At 45.9% G+C, this 14,330-nt stretch overlaps 2 long non-coding RNA genes across 2 annotated transcripts in view; both read right to left on the bottom strand.

Moving 5' to 3' along the window:
- LOC116541299 overlaps positions 1 to 13,713 on the bottom strand; it is a 95,311-nt gene extending 81,598 nt beyond the window's left edge. Inside the window, exon 1 of the long non-coding RNA XR_004264779.1 lies at positions 12,483 to 13,713. This is a non-coding gene — a long non-coding RNA (uncharacterized LOC116541299). The remainder of the gene's footprint in view (positions 1 to 12,482) is intronic.
- Positions 4,317 to 7,226, bottom strand: LOC116541300. Its single transcript, XR_004264780.1, has 2 exons — positions 6,408 to 7,226; positions 4,317 to 5,966 (listed from the first exon to the last, which is right to left on the bottom strand). It is a non-coding gene; the product is annotated as an uncharacterized LOC116541300 (long non-coding RNA).
- Positions 13,714 to 14,330: the final 617 nt, after the last annotated feature.

Raw genomic sequence — 14,330 nt, forward strand, 5'->3', positions numbered from 1 at the left:
TCACGGAAACGAAACTCATGTGTGCACAAAAATTTGCATACAATGTTTATAGCAGCTGTATTTGTAACAACACAAAATTTCAAACAACTCAAATGTCTTTTACCAGGTGAATGGTTAAACACACTATGGTACATCTATACGATGGAATTCTACTCAGCAATAAAAAGGAACAAACTAGGAACAACAAAAGAAACAATAAAAAGGAACTAACAAATTGTTTGTTCCTAAAAAGGAGAAAGCAATGGACAGATATCAATAACAGCCTGGATAAATCTTCAGAGAATGATGCTGAGTGAAAAAAAGCTAGCTCAAAGGTTTACACACTGTATGGTTCCATTTGTGTATTTATATATTTTGAAATGAAAATAACTGTAGGAATGAAGATTAGTGAGGAGGGGGGTGGTTATAAAAGGGATACATGAGGGATCCTTGTAGTGATGGAAATGTTCTGTATCGGGACTATTTCAATGTCAATATTCTGGTTGTAATACTGCACTTCTAATATTGCATTGTAATATTGTCGTTTCATAAGATGTGACCATTGTGGAAAACTCAGTCAAGGGAACATGGGATCTCTCTGTATTATTTACAACTGCCTGTCAATCACAATTATCTCAAAATCAAAATGCAGTGGAACATAGAACACGAGAGGATATATACAGTAATTACAACTATGTGAAAATGTGGGCACAGTAGGGAAAGAGCATACAAAACTGAAAATAACTATTTGGAGTAGAATTATAGAGAACTTAGTTTCCTAAAATTAAAAGCCATTATGTTTTCACTGTGTCTTTCAGAATTTGCCTAAGGCCTTTAGGACAGCACCGTGCCAAGTGTTTCAATATTTTTTATCACCACGTGCAAATACCAGGTTTCAGTTTTTGTTGCCAGAAGGGCAAAAAATACCGCCGACTTAATCTGTCCGTCAATGAGTCATATAAAATCTCTAAGCCTCAATTTCTTTAGAAGATCAATAACATCTCTTCCATCTGCCTGACCGCATTGTTAAACGAGGCTCAAGATGGTAAGGTGCTTGCAATCTGAAAAGCCATTGTAAAGCCAAAGTGGTCCCCCGCTTTAGATAGCCAGTGTGCAGAATTGCAGCAACTGAAATTGACTGAAGCAAGGAATTAAATGTATCTAGTGTTATGGGCCCAACTGTGTCTCCGTGAAATTCATGTGTTTAAGCCTGACCCTCAGTTCCTCAGAATGGGATTGTGTTTGAACATAGGGTTCTTAAAGAGGTAACTGAGGTTAAATGAAGTTACTAGGGGTCCTTATAGGAAGATTAGGACACAGACATGCACAGCCACGTAAGGTCACAGGGAGGAGATGGCCATCTCCAAGTCAAGGAGAGAGGCCTCAGGAGAAACCAACCCCGCTGGCTCACTGACCTTGGACTTCCAGTCTCCAGAGCCATGCAAACATAAATATCCATTGTTGAAGCCATCCAGTATGTGGTACTTTGTGATGGCAGCCGAGCAAACTAATACATTGCAGAAAGTAGAAAAGTTCCCCTTTAAAGTTTCCTTTCTTGTTAAAGAATAAATCATAAGTGTGCTAATAACTCTTTGTTAAGCCCCATCCTATGTAGCTGTTAGATACGCCATGCACCTAATACACTCTATGTCCTTGTACTTTAACCAAGGTATCTGTGCTGGACGTACTCACAGGCATGTCCCAGCTCTCCACTACTTTTACCTGTTTAGAAAAGTTTTAAGTTGTTAGCCAATCGGCTTTTAGTTTAGATTGTGAGGTCTGGCTCCACCCAATGGAGATCAGACACAGCAGTAAGGACGACCCCAAATGAGTAAGGAATAAATATATCTGCTTTCCTTTGTTCACTGTACTCTTGCCGCAAAATGGTTAGTGAGAGTACCCTTCCTGCAGTCCAGGAAGTAAAAATTGCATTGCTAAAAGAAAATCCTTAGCTCAGTGCCAGTTTTTCTTTGTGGCACTGAGCAACTGTTCCCAACCCACATTGACCTTAAATCTCCTATTAAAGATCTGACTGTTAGCAAGCTATGTCCAACAAAGGGTCCCACAGGGTACTAGTATGCATGTAGCCTGGCCTCAGAATCCAATCACCTTTGGCTACAATTTTGTGTCTTCTACTTGCCAGCTGTGTGACTTGGGAAAATGACTTCTACCTCTGGACCTTAGGTTCATCATATATTAAAGGTGGTTCCTTCCTCCCAGGGTTAAATAAGGATGCAGTGAGACTGGATTAAATGAGCGGATGCTTATGAAGGCTGGACACATTCAAGGCCCTGTGTGTATTAGCTTCCCTTCCTTAAGGATTGTGTATCCCCAGATAAATTGATACCATCTTCACTCATAGAGTTCTTAGTACTTTAACACATCTTCACACTTCCATATAATTGTCAACTTAACCAGTCTTCAGTTGAGATAGGAAGAGTGGGCTAGGTGCTGTGTCTCATGCCTGCAATCCCAGCATTCTGGGAAACCAAGGCAGGAGGATCGCTTGAGCCCAGGATCTTAACACCAGCCTGGACAACATAGTGAAACCCCTTCTCTACCAAAAGAAAAAAAAAAAATGGCCAGGCATGGCTGTGGCCCCAGCTGCTCGCGAAGCTCAGCTGCAAGGATAGCTTGGGCCTGGGGGTAAAGGCTGCAGTGAGCTGTGATTGTTCCACTGTACTCCAGCCTGGGCGACAGAGCCAGACCCTGTCTAAAAAAAAAAAAAAAAAAAGGAAAACAGAGAGAAATCTAAATGATTTGGACAAAATACAGAGCTAAATGGTAGAAGAGTCCAAAATCCAGGCTTCCTGGCCTTTCTTTGACTAGAAAGACAGAAACTCCCAGGGTGGAATGAGGCTAACCCTGCACAGGACAAGAATTTCTCCTGTTGGACGCTGTGTGCATCACAGGCCACAGTCACTCATATTTGGCTCAGAATAAATCACTTCAAATATTTTATAGAGTGTGGCTCCTTTCATTAACAATATGTATGGAAGGGACAGAAGTAATTTTTCTAATTTAAATAAAGGGTATCCCTGCCCCCCAGATCCATCCAGACTCATTCTTCCCAAACACGAATTTCACTCCATTTCTTTGCTATCTAAGAACTTTTTCTGACTCCTCTTCCCTGATGCTGGAAAGAAATCATGTCCAACTCGTGCAGTCTGACCATCACCTCTCCGGGCAGTCAGCCTCTGACAATCCCCCTCCGCCTCCCGGGCTTGCTTCCCAGCTCTGCCGTCCGCCACCTCATGTCTGCCTTCCAGCTTCTGCTCCAGCCCTCCCTCCCTTCCCCTCCTCTCCAGGCAAGCTAAGCTGGAGACCAGCAGGAACCCCCTTTTTAAGGGCCCATGCCCCAACCTCCGCTGCCCCAAGCATGGAAATAAAGGAAAATTCTGAGCTTCTTCAAGGAAAACTCCAGGCAGCTCCCTGGCCAAGAGAGGCAAATATGCAGCTTTATGACAAGATCACAGTATCCTAAAATAATAGCTAGCCAAGGAAGTTAGAATTTAGAGTTGTCTACTTTCCCTAGAGAAACTAAGATGTATCTTCACAGCTGTTTCTGGATACCCTCCCCAAAGGAACCCCACTTACATATGGATGCATGTGGACCTCAGATAAGGGGAAACTGAGGACTCAACTGTTTCTCTCCATTCTTTGCTCTAATTTCTTCCTGAGGGGCTTGGACAGAGTCACATTCAAAGCCAGTTAACATTTTTTTCACCTGATCCCAAGTTTTCAGACAAAACTTCTCTTCCTTAACCAATTTCAAATCAGAAAATCTTTGACTCTACCTATAACCTGAAAGCCCCACCTTAAGATATTGCAGCCATTTAGGCCAAAAGCCGCTGTCAACTCCAGGTGCCAATTTTCTATTCTGCCTGCAGCTCTTGTTTTCCTGTAGCACCTGGGAGCCCTGGGGGAGGTCAGGGTTTGAGCAATAGATACCTCGTCTGCCTTCCTTTCTACCCCTGCGACCTCGGTGGGGATTTCTGGACTTTCTACAGCGGGCAAGCGGACCCCGGCTCAGTTCTATAACCAGCTTGCCTTTTCAAGGCCAATTTACTCCACTCTGAAGCCTCCCAGACAATCGCGACTCTCCCATTTTCCAACTCTGTGCCTCAAAACACTCTGGGCCCTCGTTTCATTAATCAATTGGCCTCAGCTGGTCCCCCGCCCCGCCCCCACTCCCAAGATTTAGCAGCTCCCACCCTGCCACAAAGCGCTTCCCACTGGAAAACTTTCCAAATAAATCAGTAAACCAGTACCTGGGGCTTTTGCTGGAGAGTCAAATTAGAGGATTTGTTTGAAGACTCTTTTTCATTCAAAAATAAACAGGGACGTTACTTCAAGACAGACATACACACAAATTCCTTCTTACAAAGCAAACATTCCATTTTAATAGATTTAACCTGATTCTCAGGATATAGACCTAAAAATAGACATCTGTACTACCCTCTCAACACCAGAGGTAACTGGGTGCCACCCTCCAGCAACACTGGGGCACAACGGAGCAGAACGAGGAGGGGAGGGAAAAGGTCAGGGGTCAAAGGCCACTAGGCACTGTCACTCTGGCCAAGATGAATTCTGGAAAACTATTTCATAAAGCAGGTCATAAAACAGCCTGTCGTTCCCTCATGGAAATAACATTGTAACTGGAAATTGATTCAGCACCGTAAATATACTGAAAGCGAAGACAACCCATCTGTATTAGTCCATTTTCACACTGCTATAAACAGCTACCCGAGACTGGGTAATTGATAAAGAAAAGAGGTATAATTGACTCACAGTTCTGCAGGCTTAACAGGAAGGATGACCTGGAGGCCTCAGGAAACTCACGGTCACAGCAGAAGGCAGAGGGAGGGCAAGCACATCTTCCTACGGCAGCAGGAGAGAAGCGGGAGGCGCCGCACACGGCTAAACACCCAGATCTCACGAGAACTCACTCGCTATGGCATGAACTGCAAGGGGAGCTCCGCTCCTACGATCCCATCACCTCCCACTGAGGCAGGAGAATAGGGAATTAGGGTAACCAAGGGTTAACGCACACATGGAAGAACAGCAGGTGCAGCCACTTCCAGGCAAGGGTGAGCGGCACGCAGGCCACTTCCTGGCTCCTGTGATAACAAGACAGAAGTTTCCACTTCAGCCTCTGATTGACCACGGGCCTGGTCTCCACTTCAGCCTCTGACTGACCACGGGCCAATCCTTCATAGGGTGTAACCAACTGAGGCCTCCCAAGAGCACGTCAGAGTGTTACCAGATTCTTTTAGCCTAATGCAAACTCCAAAGAACACTGCAACTGGGGGCTCTGGAGCTGCTTGTTCCAGCATGTTCCCACTCTGTGGAGTGCACTTTCACTTCAATTAATCTGTGATTTTGTTGCTTCGTTCTTTTGTCGCTTTGTTTGTGTGTTTTGTTCACTTCTTCATTCAACACACCAAGAACCTGCACAACTCACAGTCAAGACCTTCCATGTGGTAACACCACCAGGCCCCTCCTCCCATTCAACAGGAGATCTGGGCGGGGACACAAATCCAAACCGTCTCACCATCTATAAAACAGTTCTTAAATTACTTACCAGAAAAATCTACTCAAGATGGAATAAATATACTATAAATATATTATATGTGCTAATTACGAGAGGTTCCATTATATACTCGTGAATACGTGGATGTACAATTTTGCTGTATCATAAATGTTATCTACCATGAATACATTAGCCATAATCGTAAACATCGAATCAATACTAAATTTTCCTTGCCTTCTTGGCATTTGGACAAATTTTGTGAAGATGATTTGCTTGGTTCAGGTTTTCTAAAAAAAAAAGTCCATAGAGAAAGTTTGAACAGGTGCAGCCAAGAGAGGGATTCATCTTCAAATACTTGGTTCAACTTAGAGCAGCCTCAGTCTCGTAGGTGACAGGTGGGCAAGTGGAGGTGCCAAGAAGAGCATGAAAGCCTGAGACAGTGCCCAGAATTATTCTGGAACAAGAAGAGAAAGTTAAGAGTCATCCAAACATTAGTGAATTTTTCGGCAGGTGGCAGGGAGAGAGGAGGACCCACATGGGCAGTGGCCGCAGACAGTGGGGTGGCTGAGTCCCACATTCACTGTGAGATGGTTACTTTGACATGTCAGCCTCGCTGGGCCCCGGTGCCCAGTTGTTTGGCCAGACACCGGTCTAGACGTTGCCATGAAGTTATTTCTTAGATATGATTCCATTTAAATCAGCAAACGTCCAGTGAAGCAGACTACCTGTCATAATGTGGGTGGGCCTCATCCAATCAGTTGAAGACCTTAAGAGCGAAGACCAATTTCTTTCCCAGAGAGGAAGAAATTCTCCTGAAGGTTGCAGCCTAGAAACCTCACCTGAGTTGCCAGCCTGTTTTGCAGAATTCACACTCAAGACTGCGACATCGAGTCACCTGAATTTGCAGCCTGTCAATCTCCCCTGCGGCTTCAGACTTGCTAGCGCCCACACTGTGGGAGCCAATTCCTTAAAATAAATGTAGTCAGGTAGATAGGTAGGTAGGTAGAGAGATGGATGATAGATGGATAGCTAGACTGATGATAGATGGATAGAAGAGAGAGCAAAAGGGAGAGAGAGAAAGATAAGTATCTTTTGTTGGCTGTTTCTTTAGAGAACCCTGATACAATCTTCTTGCATCTTGAGCCAAGAAGGAAAGAATTTTGCATAGAGTGGTCTGGATGGCAAAGAAGCTGCAACAGATGACGAAAAGCATGGCCGAGACTCCAGTTCGCTCCACCCCTGCCTCACTCTCCCAAAGACAGTAGGAGCCTTCTGAGTTCATGGGACAACCCTGAACACCGGGCTTTTCAGAAAAAGGAGCCACCCACGCAGAATCACTGCCCAAGCAAACTATCAGCAAAAAGCGGCAGGGTGTCAAAAGTCCAGAATGAAACCATGGATGCTTTTTGTGGCTCAATCGGATGAACTTGGGAATGAGGCCAGTTCACCTTTGCGAGCCCCAGGTCCATCAGGCCAATGCTTCACGATCAACCATGTGTGTAGTGCAGAGCCAGGGCTTTGGGGGCCCCTGGAAAGGACAAGGGCAACCTGTGTTCTCATTTGTAAAACGAAGATAATTTTGACCCCAGGCTCACAGACTGACCGAGAGCACTAGACTCACCAGCATGTGCTTCCTGAGCCAAAATACTAAACAAATAGAAACTGAAGCCAGTCACTCCTTACACCTCAGTGCTATTTTCTTTTTTTTCTTTTCTTTCCTTTTCTTTTCTTTTCTTTCCTCCCCTTTGCTCCCCTCCCCTCCCCTCCCCTTCCTTTTTAAGATGGAGTCTTACTGTCTCCCAGGCTGGAGTGCAACGGTGTAAACTCGGCTCACTGCAACCTCCGCCCCACCAGGTTCAAGCAATCCTCCTGCCTCAGCCTCATAAACTGCTGGGACTACAGGCCTGCACCACCATGTCCAGCTATTTTTTGTATTTTTAGTAGCGATAGGGTTTTGTCATGTTGGCCAGGCTGGTCTCCAACTCCTGACCTCAGTGGATCCGCCCCCCTCGGCCTCCCAAAGTGCTGGGATTACAGGCGTGAGCCACTACACTGGGCCCATTCAGTGCTATTTTCAAGACAGCTGCTAGGACACCTCCCACAGGGAAAACACTCCCCATAGGTTGTGACAACACGAGACTTCATGTAGGGGTCCCCCAAATCGTAGGGAGATAATTTTCATGCCTTTGAAGGCTATGAAAATTAGCCCCCTTAGGGGAAAATCTGGGCTGAGAGACAGTGGCCAACTGTGAGGTCCCTGGGGAAGAAGAAATTGGATTCTGGCAGGTGAAGCCTCTCCACAGGATGAGGATAGAAGCGTCGCCGTAACGCCCTCCCAACAAGGAGCCCACAAACCGTAAGACGGGAGACGGGGAACACCGGCTGCTGCAGGACAGCAAAACCAAGCACACACTTTACAATTACTAACTCGCCTGATTCCCACAGGGATCCCCAAAGCGTCATTAGACTATTATTATTTTTTTACACACAAAGAAACTAAGCCTCCAAGAGACTTGGCCAAGGTCCCCACATTGTGAGGGGGTAGCTGAGACCCATGCACAGGCACGTGAATCTGTCACTGTCACCTGCCCCTTTTACGACACCTGTGCCCTCGCTCACAAGGTCATGAGGTGATGACTCTCCCCTGGGGTCTGAAGATCAATGAGACAGACCAGGCCCTAAGACAATAAACAAAGATAAACATAAACAGGCCAATGCTTCTGTTTTAGGAAAGGGAACCTTCAGAGAATGATCAACATGAACAAACCGCCCACCCTCCTGGAGCTTTTCCTGCAGAGGAAGACAGACATTCCATCAGCACAATTTCCACCTACCGCCAATCCCTGAAAACAATAATCAAATAAAATAGAAGCTAAACCAGCATGACTGTGTCGTCTTAGGAAGAAGTGCAGGAGATCACAGGAACTCGTGAGGGGCAGGAGTGGGGTGGGGCGAAGCAAAGGCTTCAAGGAGGATGTGAGGTTAAGCCGAGAACTGACGGAAGTTCAGGCCGAGGCATACATGCCTCCGAGTCCACGTACACGAAGCCAAAGGCCAACAGGACCAGCTGTGCTCCAGAGACCCAGCTTAGAGCATGTGGATATTAAAACAAAACGTGGACGTACTATGGCTCAAAGTGTGGACATCTGTACAGATTTTTAGTTCAATGGGAGCCCTCCAAGAAATCCCCAGCTTGGGACTGGACCCATAATGACCTGTTCACCTGCATCCACCACAAAGCCTATAGGTCTGATCCAAACCAAGCCCTCAAAGCAAATGTGTGGGGTCCAGGCACACTGACTTCAGTCTGCTGGATTTCAAAGCATGAGATCATTGGCTGTTTTCCCCAGAGGCTACCTGCCTGACACAGCTTTCAAGCTGAAGGCCATCTCCAGGTCCCTTGGGTGGCGACCTGCATACCATGGGGAAGTCCATGGGGAGGTCCAAATTGCTCAGCTGCACTTCCTTCCCTTTCCTTTCCATCCTGAAGGAATCTGCAGCCCCACCTTGGCTGGGGTCTTTGCACCTCTCTGAACCAACCAGAAGGAGTTCACGTAAGTGCCCAAGAAGACAGCAGAGGGAGATAAGAAAAAGTGATGTGCTTCTATTAGAAGCTACGGACAGACCCGCGATAACATTTAAAAGTCAGTTTTAATTCTGAGAAAATGGAAGTCAAAGCCCATCTGATGTCAGATTGAATGAATAGATTAAAAATTCAATTAGAGACAGCAGAGACTTGTCAATGATTTCAAAAGCCCCTCCAATCCCTTCTGTGTGGGCAGCCAAGTGAACCTGGCAAAAATGCAAATCAGACTGTTCACTCCCCTGCGTTAAACCCTTCCATACCCACTCACAACAAAACCCAGGCTGCTCACCATGGCTGCAAGGCCTCAAGCCTCTTTTCCCCCCAGCTCGCTGTTTCCTGTACTCACCGGCCTCTCAGCTCCCACACGCCTCTGAACAGCCATGCAGGCGGCTCCTACGGCCTGCAGCGTGCTTCCACCACCTGGTACTGCTGGGATTCACTCAGGGTGGGTGAAGTAGCTAGGATTACAGGCACATGCCACCACACCCAGCTAATTTTTGTATTTTTAGTAGAGACAAGATTTCACCATGTTGGCCAGGAGGGTCTTGATCTGTTGACCACCTGCCCACCTTGGCCTCCCAAAGTGCTGGGATTACAGGTGTGAGCCACCACACCCAGCCCAGTGTTTTGTATTTTTAGTAGAGACAGGGTTTCACCATGTTGGCCAGGCTGGTCTCCAGCTCCTGACTTCAGGTGATCCACCCCCTTCAACCTCCCAAAGTGCTGGGATTACAGGCGTCAGCCATGGCAGCCAGCCAAAAGAGTTTTTCTATGAAAAATGTGTGATGGTTTCCAGATGATTCAAGCATGTTACATTTATTACGCACTTTATTTCTATTATTATCACATTGTAATATATAATGAAATAATTCTACAACTCACCATAACGTAGACTCAGGGGGAGCCCTGAGCTTGTTTTTCTGCAACTGGATGGTCCCATGTGGGGGTGATAAAGGACACAGCCAGACCATCAGGCACTAGTTAGATTCTCAGACGGAGCTTGAAACCTAGATCCCTCGCACACGCGGTTCACAATAGGCTTTGCACTCCTATGAGAATCAAATGCCACTGCTAATCAGACAGGAGGTGGCGCTGGGGGGATGGGAGCGGCTGTTGCTCACGTGCTTGCCACTCTCCTCTTACTGTGTGGCCTGGGTCCTAACGGGGCAGGGGACCCCTAATATAGAGGACATGATGTGGCAATGTCCCAGTTGTTAAGTTGCGTGGTAGACTCACAGTGTTTGTTTTATTATATGTCATAGCCAATATGTAGTTAAAAATATCATTTTGTACGATCTAATATTCCCTCTGATAGTTTCAATAGTAACAGCGGCCATTTCAAGGTAGTAAGATTTAGGCGTGATTTCCTTCTCCCATATAAGTTTCTGAATGGTCTAAGTTCTCTTCAAAAAATAACAGATTATTTCTAGAATCAGAAAACAAAAACTTTGTAAAATATATGAGAAAAACATATAGTGGCAAATTACAAATGGAAATGTGAAGATCTTTCCCATTTAAGGAGAAGAAAGTCGTGGATGGTTTTCTGCTGAGACGTGTAGAGACCTGAAGCTCTTCTGTAGTGCTGGCTTTCAACCTCTCCCCCTTCTGTGTTTCACCTACCTGAAGCACTTCTCTCGTTTCCAGTCCCAGACTGGAAGGGAGTTAGTGTTGAATTGAAGTGAGTGGATATCCCAATTCTCTGGGAAATCGAATTTTCCCCTACATGGAGAGAGGCGGTCCGTGGAGATTGATGAGGCACCACCCCAACCCGGTGCCCTGTCCAAACCACAGGGGGCTCAGGCTGGCTATGGCACAGGCATGGAGCTGAGAGAGGCTGGGTGCTTTCGGGCAGGGAGACTTTCCCAGAGAGGGCAGGGCCTGGGACCAGAAAGAACCCAGGAATGTCACTGGGATGTTTGGTAGACTGGAAATCATGGCCACGACGTTCTCAAGCATCTCCTGCCAGGAGGAGGTATGTGGTTCTCTGCCTCTTTAATCTGGGCTGGTCTTGGTACTTGCTGTGGTCCTCCGAATGTGGTACAAGCAGCATTGTGTGTCTTCCAGAACTAAGAGGACTGCAGCTTCCATTTCCTCTTTTTTTTTTTTTAACCCAACCACCATGTAAAGAGGTCCAAGCTCTCCTGCTAGATGGAGGAGCTACATGGAGAGTGAGACCCTGAAGGATGAGAGACCCTGGGGAGGAAGACGCCGCAGGAAAGAGACCCAAGACGTCACAGCGAACAGCCAACGCTGAGGTTCCATATATGTGAGGGAGGTCACACTAGGTCCTCCAGCCCAGGTGATCCTGGTGACATCACTTGGAGCAGAGGTCTGAACCCACTAAGCCCTGCCCAAATACTTGACCCATAGAGTCATAAGCCATCAAATAGTTCTGATTAGCCAGAGTTCCAGGTGCTTTGGACCCAGCAAGAGGTAACTGATACAGAGTGATAGAACAAGGATATAAAAATTCATCTCAATTAACTGAAAAGTTTGCAGGACCCGCTATTAAAAATTAGACAGGAAGTCAGACCATAACTGGACCATCTTACTCTGTCTGTCAACTCATCCAAAACCCGACAGCAAATTCTTGAAGGTTAATCTTAAAGATGAGAAGGAGCGAATTTTACTAAATGTGTCATACAAAAGGCTTTCTAGAATCCTCTTTGGACCCTCTCTTTATCAATTACTTTTCATTTACAGCAACTGCCAAAAGTCAGTCTCTCCCCTTCCCTGTCTTCACACATATGCGCACATGCACAGCACACAGGCACACACATATGCACATATAAACACATGCACAAGCACACAGGCACACGCATATGCACACGTACACACATTGTATGAGGCTGTTCTTGCATTGCTATATGGAAATACGTACAACTGGGTAATTTATAAAGAAAAGAGGTTGAATTGGCTCGTGGTTCTGCAGGCTGTACAGCAAGCAGTACAGGCACCTGTTCAGCTTTTGGGGAGACCTCAGGGAGCTTGAACTCATGGTGGAAGGTGAAGCGGGGGCAGGCACTTCACATGACCAGAGCAAGAGCAAGAGGGTGGGCGGGGGGCATGCCACAGACTTCTTAACAACCCAATCTCATGAGAACTCACTACCGCAAAGACGGCACCAAGGACATAGTGCTAAGCCACCCATGAGAAATCCACCCCACAAGCCAATCACCTCCCACCAGACCCTGCCTCCAACACTGGGGATTACATTTCAACATGAGATTTGGGGATCAGATAACCAAACCATATCACACATATACAAATGGACTTGCACACACACACACACACACACACACACACACAGAGACATGGCTACACACATGTTCACACATACACACACACACACGGGCATGCATGCACACACACACAATTCCCTACCTCCCTGCCATGTTGCTTTACTGGCACTTCTTCTTCCATCACTGGCTGTCATTTGTGTGACAGTGACTCTCCTTACTTTCTAAAGCCCCTCTTCTTCTCCAAGCCCTCTTCTATTGAGGAGAGCAGCTACTTGCACTTCTGATGAATCAATTCTCCATTTATTACATACTCAAGCCGCAATAGCCACCCTTGTCAAGTTCCATGTATTTCACCTCTTCAATTTCCTTCCCTGCAGATTCTACAGTCCAAAGCCAAGGAGCCCTTTCTGTTCCAGCTCAAATGCCACATTCTCAAAACATTATTTTCATGCTTCTCACTTCCACCCTCCACATCAACAGCCCATGGAATAAGCTTCTGTCTTTGCTGACCTTGGGGTTATCCCCCTATCTTGCTCTACACAGGTCCGCCTCTCTTGCTAGTTTATAACCTGCTCGCGTGAAGTGCTGTGTCTTATTAATCTTTGTAACCACCACAGGCTCTAACTCAGTAGCACGCACATGGCAGGCGTTCAATGACATTTGTCAAACTGAATGTAATTTAAACAAGGTCGTTCATTCAGGTCTGTGCCAGGAAAAAAAAAGCCACCTTTTCTGAGATAAGAGGAGGTTATTTGCATATCAAGTCAGTCCAAACTGAAAGTTACATCAAATGACAAATAATTTTCTATTTCAAAACTAGAAAAGGAATGGATTTTGTTTGGAAAATAAGAACAGGAATGATGTTTTTCCTTCTACTCTTCAGTGTTTTCCTGTATTTTGTAAATAAATGTGTATTCATTTTATAATAAAAATAGACTTTTACAGGAGCAAATCAGAAAACAGAAATCATATTATCATTTATGACAGTATGTCCACTGGATAACTTCTTTCAAAGTGCTATGAAGGCAGTATACTTGTTTCTTCAGCCTGAAAGAATCATCCACCAATTTTCCGATGCTCTCAGCTAAGTATTCCACCAAAGAGAGAAAAATGGCACTTGGTTCAGCTCTGTGATAGGCAGACGTGAAGCATCTGAAAGCCCATCAACCCACACGCTCAGCTGGCCAGCATCCTTGTCTCCAGCTGATCCTTAGAATTTAATCTCAGTCCCAGATTTATAGATGAAATGCTCCCATCACACCCTATCTAGTTGAATTGTCAAAATGACTCTAATTTTGTTCTCTTTGACAGGGTCTTGCTCTGTCACCCAGGGTGGAGTGCAGTGGCATGATCATAGCTCATTGCAGCCTCGAACACCTGGGCTCAAGCAATCTTCCTGCCTCAGCCCCTCAAATAGCTAGGACCATAGGTGTGCACCACCACACCCAGCTATTTTTTTGTACAGTTGGGGTTTCGCCATGCTTCCCAGGCTGGTTTCAAACCCCTGGGCTCAAGCGATCCAGCTAAAATCGCTCTAATTTCATTATTGTAAATCTTTTCAAAGCTAAACTTCCAGAAACACCTCTATTTTAATTTGAGGAGATCATGTCTTGACCTTTCCTTAAGAGAGTCTAAAGTTGTCTTTACTTTAAAATAAGATCATAACTTCTCAACCGAGCATACAAATCCTTCCCCTGCTCTAGTCTGCACTTTCAGCTTCTCTGGGTGTTCCCTGGAAGCCTGTTTCTCAGAGCTGTCAGTATACCACCTGCATCAGAATCACCTAAGGGTCGGGCGCGGTGGCTCACACCTGTAATCCCAGCACTTTGGGAAGACAAGTCAGGAAGACTGCTTGAGCCCAGGAGATCATAGACCAGCCTGGGCAACATGGCAAAATCCCATCTCTACCAAAAATTTAAAAATTCACCAGGCGTGATGGTGTGAGCTTGTAGTCCCAGCTACCCAGGAGGCTAAGGTGGGAGGATCAGCT

Source organism: Sapajus apella, unplaced genomic scaffold (genome assembly GCF_009761245.1).
Source record: "Sapajus apella isolate SASKATOON/1434 unplaced genomic scaffold, GSC_monkey_1.0 scaffold150, whole genome shotgun sequence".
Classification (NCBI taxonomy): domain Eukaryota; kingdom Metazoa; phylum Chordata; class Mammalia; order Primates; family Cebidae; genus Sapajus; species Sapajus apella.